We start from the raw sequence: 12,032 nt of genomic DNA, 5'->3' as shown, positions 1-12,032 counted from the left end.
GCAATACGGTACTGGCACAAAAACAGAAACATAGATCAATGGAACAAGATAGAAAGCCCAGAGATAAACCCACGCACCTATGGTCAACTAATCTATGACAAAGGAGGCAAAGATATACAATGGAGAAAAGACAGTCTCTTCAATAAGTGGTGCTGGGAAAACTGGACAGCTACATGTAAAGGAATGAAATTAGAACACTCCCTAACACCATACACAAAAATAAATTCAAAACGGATTTGAGACCTAAATGTAAGAGCGGACACTATAAAACTCTTAGAGGAAAACACAGGAAGAACACTCTGACATAAACCACAGCAAGATCTTTTTTGATCCACCTCCTAGAGTAATGGAAATAAAAATAAACAAATGGGACCTAATGAAACTTCAAAGCTTTTGTACAGCAAAGGAAACCATAAACAAGATCAAAAGACAACCCTCAGAATGGGAGAAAATATTTGCAAATGAATCAACGGACAAAGGATTAATCTCCAAAATATATAAACAGCTCATGCAGCTCAATATTAAAGAAACAAACAACCCAATCAAAAATGGGCAGAAGACCTAAATAGATATTTCTCCAAAGAAGACATACAGATGGCCAAGAAGCACATGAAAAGCTGTTCAACATCACTAATTATTAGAGAAATGCAACTCAAAACTACAATGAGGTATCTCCTCACACCAGTTAGAATGGGCAACATCAGAAAATCTGCAAACAACAAATGCTGGAGAGGGTGTGGAGAAAAGGGAACCCTCTTGCACTGTTGGGGGGAATGTAAATTGATATAGCCACTATGGAGAACAGTATGGAAGTTCCTTAAAAAACTAAAAATAGAATTACCATGTGATCCAGCAATCCCACTATTGGGCATATACCGAGAGAAAACCATAATTCAAAAAGACACATGCACCCCAATGTTCACTGCAGCACTATTTACAATAGCCAGGTCATGGAAGTAACCTAAATGCCCATCGACAGACAAATGGATAAAGAAGTTGTGGTACATATATAAAATGGAATATTACTCAGCCATAAAAAGGAACAAAATTGAGTCATTTGTTGAGACATGGATGGATCTAGAGACTGCCATACAGAGTGAAGTCAGAAAGAGAAAAACAAATATCGTATGTTAACGCATGTATGTGGAACCTAGAAAAATGGTACAGATGAACTGGTTTGCAGGGCAGAAATTGAGCCACAGATGTAGAGAACAAACATATGCACACCAAGGGGGGAAAACAGTGGTGGAGTGGGGGTGGTGGTGTGCTGAATTGGGCGATTGGGATTGACATGTATACACTGATGTGTATAAAACTGATGACTAATAAGAACCTGTTGTATAAAAAAATATATAAAATAAAATTCAGAAATTCAAAAAAAGAAGAAAATCCTAGACTATCAAAAATAACCTGTTAAATCTAATCAATGAATCCAGTAAAGTTGTAGAATACATTAACACTGAAAAATCAGTAGCATCTCTATTATAATAAATTATCTGAAAAAGAAAGAAAATTATTCCATTTACAGGAGCATCAAAAACAATAGCATATTTAGGAGTGAATTTAACCAAGGAGGTGAAAGATCTCTACTCTGAAAACTACAAGACACTGATGAAAGAAAGAAATCAAAGACAACACAAATAAATGGAAAGGTATCCTGTGTTCATGGATGTGAAGAATATTGCTGCAGTGTCAACACTACCAAAAGCCATCTAGAGATTTGATGCAATTCCTATCAAGATTCCAATGGCACTTTTTACAGAAGTAGAAAAACCAATGCTAAAATTTATATGGAAGCACAAAAGACTCTGAATAGCCAAAGCAATCCTGAGAGAAAAGGACAAAGTGGCTGGTATCACTTTCCCGATTTTCAGCTATACTTATAAAACTACAGTATGGTACTGGCATAAAAACAGATAAATAGACTAATGGAACAGAATCAAGAGCCCAGAAATAAACCCAAGTATATATGGTCAGATAATATTTGACAAGGAAGCCAATAATACTCAATGGAGAAAATAGTGTCTCTGCAATAAATGGTAAAAATTGGATATCCACATGGAGAAGAATGAAATTCCACCCTTATCTTACACCACTCACAAAAATTAATTCCAAATGGATCAAAGACCTAAATGTAAGACCTGAAACCATAAACCTCCTAGCAAAAACACAGAAAAAAAGCTCCTCGACATGGATCTTGGCAATGATTTTTTAAAATATGACATCTAAAGCACAAGCAACAAAATAAAAGATAAACAAATGGAACTACATCAAACCAGAAAGCTGCACAGCAGAAGAAAAAAGTCAACAAAATTAAAAGATAACCTTTGGAATGGGAAGAAGCATTTGCAAACCATTTATCTGAAAAGGGGCTAATATCCAAAATACACAGGGAACTCATATGCACAAAAAATAAGAATCCAATTTAAAAATGGGCAAAGAACTTGAATACATACTTGTCCAAAGAAGATACACGAATGGCCAACAGGTACATGATGACGCTCATTATCACTAATCATTAGAGAAATCCAAATCAAAACCACAATGAGATATCACCTCACTCCTGTCAGGATGGCTAGCATCAAAAAGACAAAAGATAACAAATGTTGCCAGGATACAAAGAAAAGGGAACCCTTGTGCACATTGGTGGGATTATAAATTGTTTTAGCCACTATGTTAAACAATATGGAGTTCCTCAAAACATTAAAAACAGAACTACCATATGATCCAGACATCCCACTTCTGGGAATATACCTGAAGAAAACAAAAACATGTGAAAGTGATATCTGCATCTACATGTTCTCAACAGCATTATTTACAATAGCCAAGACATGGAAACAACCTAAGTATCCATCAATGGACGAATGGATAAAGAAGCTGTGCTATATACACACAATGGAATATTAGTGTAAGAAACGAGGAAATCCTGCTATTTGTGACAACATAGATGGCCCTTGAGGGCATTATGCTAAGTGAAATAAATCAGGGAGAGGAAGACAAATATTAGATGATCTTACTTATACGTGGAATCTAAAAAAATAGCCAAAATCATGGAAAAAGTGATCAGATCTGTGGTTATCAGAGGTGGAGAAGGGTGGGAGAAACTGGATGAAGGTGGTCAAAAGGCACAAACTTCCACTTATAAGATAAATAAGTACTAGGGATGCATGATGTCTATATGCATGATAAATATATATGTAAGTTGTATGATAAATATATACATAAGTTGTTAAGAGCATAAATCCTAAGGGTTCTCATCACAAGGAAAAAAATTTTTCCTTTATTTTATATTGATATGAGATGATGGATGTTAACTAAACTTAATGTGGTAATCATTTCACTATATATGTAAGTCAAATCATCATGCTGTACACCTTAAACTTAAACAGTTCTGTATGTCAATTACATCTCAATAATACCGGGGGGGAGATAACACATATGGCAAAACAGCACAAGAACAGATGCTCAACATCATTAGTCCTTAGGGAAATGCATGAGGAAGGATTAAAAGAGGCACGAGAAAACTTTTGGGGGTGACGAATCTGCTTACTATCTTGATTGTGGCGATGGTTTAATAGGTATATGACATGTTAAAAAATATAAAATTGCACACTTTAAATACAGTAAGTCCCCTACATACGAACCTTCAAGTTGTGACCTTTCAAAAATGTGAACGTGCGGTCCATCAGTCAGGCGTGAGTGAAACTGCAGCTTTCTCCTATTGCTGACGATCCTTCAGCTCTACCACCTCCCACCTCCTCTCCCTCCTCCAGTCAGTAACTCTTCTTGCCTGTTCACTCGATGCCAGCCCCTGTATGCCAGCTGTTGTACTGCACTACTGTACTTTTCAAGGTACGGTACTGTAAGACTCAAAATGTTTTATTTTTTGTGTTTGTTTTTTATCTATTATTTCTGTGAAAAGTATTATAAACCTATTACAGTACACTAGTATTAATATATAGCCGATTGTGTTAGTTGTGTACCTAGGCTAACTTTGTTGGACTTACGAACAAACTGGACTTATGAACACGCTCTCAGAACGGAAGTTGTCGGTATGTAGGGGGCTTACTGTATGTGTACCTCAAAAGAAGCTGTTTTAAAGAAAGAAAAAAAAAGCAAAGAAGTGGGGAGTGACACTTTTAAAAGTGAATTATTTTTTCACGTTTTTAACATTTTTTAAAAGTTTTGAACCATATGAATATATATTATCTACTCCAAAAATTAAATAACAATAAATAGAAATGACATTTAAGCCAAAAAAGGGTAGTTTTGAGTTGATATTTTTCCTGCTTAAGTTACAAATCCTCCCAAAGGATTTCCCAAGCCCATAAATTCCTCACTAGACCAGCAACCCTCAGCTGTTTACTCTGCTCCCTTGGGTGACTGGAAATCCAAAGACATGGTGGCTTCCTGTTCATGGTTATAGACTGAGAGCAGTGTTCTGTTAGGCCATGTATATGTACGTATGTTTTCTTTGACCTCAGAAGAATCTGACTAACATCTTAAGGTCATGTCAAATATGGGGTAGCACCAGTAAAATCTGAGAGAATGTTCCAGATTCAAAGACCAGTATAGATTTGCTTCTGTGCCACCCAGTATCAGCTAAGATGAGCTCAGCAGTAAGATGCTGAGTAAGAAATAACTCTCATAGTTTTTAAATGATCAGAAATTTGGCCTCGGGAATTCCCTGGCAGTCCAGTGGTTAGGACTGCACACTCTCACCGCCAAGGGCCCGGGTTTCAATCCCTGGTTGGGGAACTAAGATCCCACAGGCCGAGCAGCACGGCAAAAAAAAAAAAAACAGAAAGGAAATTTGGCCTCAGAACTCCCGTTTTTTTTTTCTTTTTTTGGCTGCGCGGCTTGCAGGATCTTAGTTCCCTGACCTGGGATGGAACCCGTGTCCCCTGCAGTGGAAGCGCAAAGTCCTAACCACTGGACCACCAGGGAATTCCCTGGCCTCAAAACTTGAATCGGGCTTCCCTGGTGGCGCAGTGGTTCAGAGTCCGCCTGCCAATGCAGGGGACACGGGCTCGTGCCCTGGTCCGGGAGGATCCCACCGCGGAGCGGCTAGGTTCGTGAGCCATGGCCGCTGAGCCTGCGCATCCGGAGCCTGTGCTCCGTCCACAACGGGAGACGCCACAACAGTGAGAGGCCCCCGTACCGCAAAAAAAACAGCAACAACAAAAAACAAACTTGAATCAAATTATAATGCAGCTGTTTACAATAAACATAAGAGGAAGGGAAATTCTAACATGGAGAGAAATCCAAACCTCCCAACCAACTATGGTGGTTAAAAACCCAGGGTGCTCCTGCCAAATTCAGGATATGTTACTCACTCCAGATAACCTGCCTATGATCTCCAGTTGGAGAGACGATCAATGTTCCTTTGGCCCCTGATGCTGTTCAACAACAGCAATCATTCCCGAGGTGCTGTCACAAGCCATGGAATGTTTCTGTTTTTTTCCACCAAGGGATTAAAGATATTGGATCTGGACTGTGAAGCCAACGAGGGACGGTTCCATTGTCTAGCATTTCTCATCAGGAATCAATTCTCCCAAGTGATAAGAATCAACCTGTAGATTAGAGGTCAATTTGCCAAATGGGAGTCATCTTGCAGGTTCGTTACAAAATGGATGCTGAGCCATGCTGCATAATGAGTAAGCCAGTCTATGGAAATTCTACAGGAGGCTTCCTGTTACCATTCACTTTGGAATGCTCACCTACCTTCAGCTTCCTCATTTAAATTTTGTGTGACTGACATAAAAGTGCATGCTTATTGAAGAGTTTAATAGAGATAACACTAAGGACTGTTTATAAAAGTAGAGTTACGGTTCAAGTTTTTGGAAAATTTGCATCAGAATTTCACCATTGTAAACACCTTGAGTAAATGTGGACCAGAAGAGCTCTTTTCAGTTTACTAGGTTTATCCAAGACTGGGATATTTCTTAGGATTTTGTGGCTTTGGGTGAAAATACCTTCACTTTGATCTGCTCCAACAGCAAACAACAACAAAACACCCCATAAACCAAGATATCATTAGCTGGGCCTCTAGAAGCCTCAACTCCTGCTAAACTGATACCATGATTGCTCTTCAAAATCACCTGGAGGAGGTCTCCCTCATTGCTTTCAGCGAACACAATTCACTCTGTTTTGAAAGCTTCCCCAGCTCCTTTCATTTAACTCTGCCTTCACCTTTCTTTAAGGCTCCCCCAAATCCCACACTGTACCCAGGACAATTCAAAGAAACTACCCCTGGCTACTGTGAATTGTGCTTTCAGGAAGCAACAAGCAGCCAGAGCACACGCAGCCCGGTGAGCCTGCAGGGGGAGCTGGAGAATGAAATGATGGGATTTATGTTTCTAAGTGTTGGCCCTGGTTGAAGTGTAGAAATTAGAATGCAGAACTAAGGAGGATCCAGAACACAGGAGGGATGATACCACAGCTGAGCCCTGAACACACTGGTTGGGGCGGGGGAGGTGTGTCAGGAGAACCCACTCGGCAGAAAATCCAAATACAACCTTATAATCAACCATCTGCAGATTCAACTAATCTCAGGTGTGTAGTACTGCAGTATCTATTAATTGAAAAAAATCCACCTATCAGTTCAAACTCGTGTTGTTCAAGGGTCAACTGTACTTACATGGTACTAGAAGGTACGGATGGGTGTTGAGGCTGAAAAGTTTGAGTTTTGAGGAAAGACCTTCAGAAAGCTCCTATTTAATGGCCTGAAGCAAGAGATGGGTCATTTCCTGAGAAGTGGGGCAGTGGAAAGGATCTCTAGGGTCTGAGATACTTTGAATTCCCTGGGGGCGAAGGAGGGCGGGGCAGGGGATGGGGCGCGCCCACCAGAAGCCCTCAGCAGCTTGAAGGCTTGAAAGTGTGATTATGCAGGATCGTGGAACAAAAGAACCATGATTAACTATCGATATCATTTGTGCCCTAATTCAGAAGGCTCACTAGATGCCAAGCACACACTAGGCATTTCTGTATAACTCGACCTCATACCAACCTCACAAAGGCAACTTTTCCAGAGGATGATTAGCATTTTACACTCGAAAATCCTGTGGCTCAGAGAGGTTAAGGAACCCGACCAGGGTCACCGAGGCGGAACGTAAGAGCCCTGTGTCCTAGGGTATCTGGCTTCAGAGCCCCATTATTTACCCTCCTTAAAGGACAGCAGGACTTTAAAATAATTTCACTCACTTTTTAAGGGAGAAATTATAGATAAAGCTAGCAGTTGACGAACATGAAGGAGCCTGAGAATCACTGAAATAAATTAACAAGCAAACCTAAGTGTTTACGTTTAACTCTACAAGTTACGTGTTCAGTTCCTTAAGTTAATAGTTTCACCGTAATGATAACCCACTTTTTGTCTGCAATTTCAAACCGGTTTTAAATATTACTGAGATTTTTATTTTGATTGCTTGACCAATTTGCTAATGAAGCAAACACTAGGCCTCTCCTCCCAGCACCCATCCCCCCACCCCCGTTCCCGGCCCCGGGATGGGGAAAGGTGCCTGAGAGGCGCTTACAGTGATTTCTGCCTCTTCTCTCTCCGAAACTGTTTTGAGGAGCAAATAACTGAGTGCTTGAGAAAGCTCTAAAGACGCCTGTGAGTTTGCTCGGAGATGAAACGCTGAAAGCATCGCTCGAGGTCCGGCCTGCCCACCACAACTGAGAGATGCGCGCGCAGCCGGAAAAGCAGGACCAGGTGCGCACACGCGGAAGTGCCCGGAAACAAAATGGCGCCGCCGCCAGCGCGGGCTTTAAGCGCAAGTCGGCGGCCAGCTACGGTGGCCCTCGGGGGCCATGACAGTGTTAGGACCGCGACTTCGCTTGAGCGAAGGGGACGTCCTCCGAGAGACTAGAACAACCCTGACTGGTCGTGGGGCCGAAACATCGAGGACCGCTAGATGAGGGTGCTCCCAGCAGGCCACAGTCAGATGAGGAGAAAAGAGCAATGCCATTCACTGAATTCATTCATTTATTCATGCACTCATGAGCACCGTCAAACTTCAGTTTGTTCTTGGAAGTGACCCCTTCCGCGATGCTGTAAGGGAAGTTCTGCTTCCGGAGGGAGGCTGGACTAAACGAGATTGTCCCCCCAACAGAATGATACCAATCACTTACTGAGAGCAAGGCTCTGTGCTAAGTGCTCTGGAAGGATGCCAGGATGGCCTCTTACCTACAATCCGGTGGTGACATGTATGGGCCACCTACCAGACACAGAGCAGAGGCAAGTTCAATGCCGGCTGTGGGTAGATGAGGAGAGAACCGCCCTGGGAAAGAGGAGGTGCGACCCGACCACTTTGTTTTTGTTACTGGGGGTAGAGGCTGAGGGTAGTGGGCAGAGGCGCTGGCCTGCAGTAGCCCCGGAGCTGTGTTCCCTTCTCCCACTTACATTTCCTGTGGTCCTCACTGGTGTTAGGAGAGGTTGTCCTTCCCTTGTGCAAAGAACAGTAAAGATTTCTGCCTACTGGCCTCAGTGTGGGTCACAGACATTTCAACTCCTTCACAGAAATGAAAATACCTGGAGAATTGTTTGAAACCAACAAACATACAAAAAAATAATAATATGCATTCCACTATGGGGGAGATTGCACCCAACATTGTCTATGACACCTCGCAGGGTGTCGTAACTGCCTCTCAGTAGGCTATACAGCTCTCTTTTAAGCCAGATGCTTCTGGGTAATGGGGCATGTATCAGTCTACTATTGCCACAATAAAGCTGTGTAACCAACTGCTCCAAAACTCAGAGGCAAAACACAATCATTTATTCTCACTCATGCATCTAGAAGTCAAGCTGGTGTGGGCTGGGTTCCGATGGGCTTGGCTCCAAGCTGCAGACTGGGTCCAGGTCACATTTCTATCACCTTCCTTGGACCAGTGGGCCAGTTGGGGTTCACTCTTCTCATGATGATGGTAGGAGCAAGAAAACAAACTCAACTGTACAAGTACAGTTTCAGCCCACATGGCCACCTCCCATGGCCAGAGAAAATCCACATGGCCACCTCCCATGGCCAGAGAAAATCCACATGGCCACCTCCCATGGCCAGAGAAAATCCACATGGCCACCTCCCATGGCCAGAGAAAATCCACATGGCCACCTCCCATGGCCAGAGAAAATCCACATGGCCACCTCCCATGGCCAGAGAAAATCCACATGGCCACCTCCCATGGCCAGAGAAAATCCACATGGCCACCTCCCATGGCCAGAGAAAATCCACATGGCCACCTCCCATGGCCAGAGAAAGTCCACATGGCCACCTCCCATGGCCAGAGAAAATCCACATGGCCAAGCCCAACATGAACGAAGCAGCAGAGTACATTCCTCTCACACAGAAAAGGGAAGCGTGTGTGAATATGTGAAGCAATAATCTAATTTGACACAAAGCACATGATAACACAGTGAACTCCACAGTTATGCGCCCACTGTCACACTTCCTTCACTGAAAATGTGTTCCCTGGTTAGAGAAGATGCTGTGTACTGCGGAGATGGACATAGCCTTCTCTAAGTCCGCAGATGCCAGGGCGGCAGGCAGGGAGGGTACAGCCGCATGTGGACAACCACTCTACAGTTGACAGGCATATTGCTGCCTCCTCCAGGAGTTGAACGTAACCCACCAGCCACCACCTGGACACCTGGTCCCCCCAAAGATTAGTGTCCTATCAGGTCCTCAAAGCTGGCTTCTGCTGTTGTCAGGCTGGGTCCTCCGCAGTAGTAGTCAGGCAGCCAGATCAGCCTTGATGAAGGGCAGCCCATGCCGTTGAACCCATGCATAGCCTCCATCCTGTTACTACGGCGACTTTGTATATGGTTTCTTTGAACAAGCACTGGGGGTCTTGGGCTGGGGGGTGTGTGTGTGGGAAAGGCCAACATCCACAGTTTACAAAGACCTCCTCTATACTGAATGCCTTCTCCTGGGTATTTACACAGGGCAAGATATCTTCACATTCTGGGCCCATGCAGAAAAATTCATCCACATACTTCCCCACCAGACTGCCATACCTAATCTCTAATCTTGTTCTTTCCAAGTCTCTGATCAACTGGTCAATCCTTTAGACAGTGTCCATCAGTCCCTCAGGCCATCTCCACTCATGTAAGAAGTGGAAAACCAGTCATCCACTCAACGTTCTAGCATCTGAGATGATTTCCCTTCGCCACTGTCTTTTCAGAGCTGCACCCAAGTGAGGCTGTAATACAATAGCTGCTCACGTCTGGCTCATGCCAGCATATTACACAGGTGTCATGGACCGGACACGGGGAAATCCCCTGAGTCTGTACGTGTGGGTTGAGGAGTGGTCGAAGCAGGTGTTACGGGAATCTGTCATTTTCAGGCCCAGTCCTGTAGACCCACTTTCCTCTTTACAGTGGAATGTTTCTGTGTACATCCAATTTTATGGATCAGGTGAAACTAAATTCATGAAGGGTAGTTCAGATGACTGTTAGTGCCACCTGACAGGTCCTGTGGCCTTCAGTTGAAGGTGCAGCCAGCCTGCAATGAGGGAGCTAGGGGAATATGTACCCCTACTTCACTCCATCCTTGCCGGTGCTCCCCATTGGCTGCATCTGACCAGAAGCCAGAGAGCCCACCGATGTGTCCACATAAGCCAGCCTCTGGGGGCTCAAAGCAGGATGAAGGGGAGAAATTCATTGGTTGGGCTGTGGTGTCAGCCTCTAGTATGGCCCCCAGTGATGCCCACCCCCTGGAATTCACCCCCCATGTAGTCCTCTCCCATATTATACTAGGGATGGTCTGTGTGACCAGTAACATATAGCAGAAATGATGAAATGTCATTCATTGGTTAGGTTATGAAAAGTCACTGCAGCTCGGGGTTTAGTTGTTGTGGCAGAGAGCTTCCTAAGATGGCCCCATGATCCCTGCCACCTGGTATTCGTGCCCTGGTATAAAACCCTTTCTTTGAGTGTAGGCTGGACCAAGTGACTCGAATCTAATGAACAGAATATGGCAAAAGTGATGGGATACAAAGGACCGTGGCTTCCATCTTGCCTGCATGCTCTCCTTCCTGCTCGCTTGCTCTGATGAAGCAAGCGGCCCACCGGAAAGTCCCACGTGGCAAGGAGCTGAGGGAGACCTCTGGCCAAGAGCCAGCGAAGAACTGAGGCCCTCAGTCCAACAGCCTGTGAGGAACTGAATCCTGCTGACACCCACAGGAGTGTGTGGGAAAGCATCACCCAGGTGAGATTTACAAATCTTAGCCTGTGCTCACTTCAGCAGCACATATACTAAAATTGGAAGGATACAGAGATTAGCATGGCCCCCATGCAAAGATGGCACACAAACGTGTGAAGCATTCCGTATTTTTGAGTAATCTTACATACAACTTTCAAAACAAACTGCTAAAAAAAAAATCTTAAATTAGTCCCGGCTGACACCTCGATTGCAGTCTTTTGAGAGACGCAGAACCTGAGGTCCCACCTAGGCCTTGCCCAGATTCCTGGTGAGAAAATGACTGTTGCTTGGAGTTCGGGGGTAATCTATTATACAACATAGGCAACCAATACAGTCTCTCTCTCTCTCTCTCTCTCATATCACTGTTTCTGTGGGAACTCAGCTGCCCCGTCACTGGCAGCCCTCTGGGGAGCCCACCTGACGTGAAACCACAGCCTTCTGCCAAGAGCCATGTGTGCGCCTGGCAGCAGATCCTCACCTAGTCAAGGCATCAGGTGACTGCAGCCCCTGCCCACAGCTTGATTCCAGAGAGACCCTGTGTCAGAACCCCTGGCTCCGCTACTCCCGAATGCCTGACCCTCAGAAACTATGTGAGGTAATGAATTTGCCTTGCAGCAATAGATAACTAACACATGAGCAAAGAGAAACCATTCAGCAAAGAGGAAAAGGGGAAAGTCCGTGAAACTGGGGGAAATATTCTTCAAGAAAAGTATCTGGTTCATATTTTTGATAGACTCGGAACCTGTGCACAGAGTTATTTTTAGAGTTTCTTTCATAACAAGAGTTTGTTTTCCTTTGATTCAGGGACAAACTCTGGTATTCCACTAAGCTGAGAAT

At 43.9% G+C, this 12,032-nt stretch overlaps 1 long non-coding RNA gene and 1 other non-coding gene across 4 annotated transcripts in view; one reads left to right on the top strand and one right to left on the bottom strand.

The window, feature by feature from the left end:
* The window catches only part of LOC111180231 (uncharacterized), a 54,165-nt gene that overhangs the window by 41,436 nt on the left and 697 nt on the right, over positions 1-12,032 (bottom strand). The window contains exon 1 of one of the 3 annotated variants that reach the window (XR_016387643.1): positions 7,533-9,064. The exons of 1 other annotated variant lie outside the window; for it this stretch is intronic. This is a non-coding gene — a long non-coding RNA (uncharacterized LOC111180231). Of the gene's footprint in view, positions 1-7,532; positions 9,065-12,032 lie in introns of those variants that run through there. One more of the 3 variants, XR_002646157.3, reaches the window with a different exon arrangement.
* Positions 11,225-11,328, top strand: LOC115803010 (U6 spliceosomal RNA). The gene has a single exon (XR_004023601.1). It is a non-coding gene; the product is annotated as a U6 spliceosomal RNA (small nuclear RNA).

Source organism: Delphinapterus leucas, chromosome 14 (genome assembly GCF_059928025.1).
Source record: "Delphinapterus leucas isolate spDelLeu-1000000601 "Yukka" chromosome 14, BTC_Dleu_Yukka2, whole genome shotgun sequence".
NCBI classification, from domain to species: Eukaryota; Metazoa; Chordata; class Mammalia; order Artiodactyla; family Monodontidae; genus Delphinapterus; species Delphinapterus leucas.
This window is presented reverse-complemented; position numbering and strand designations above follow the sequence as displayed.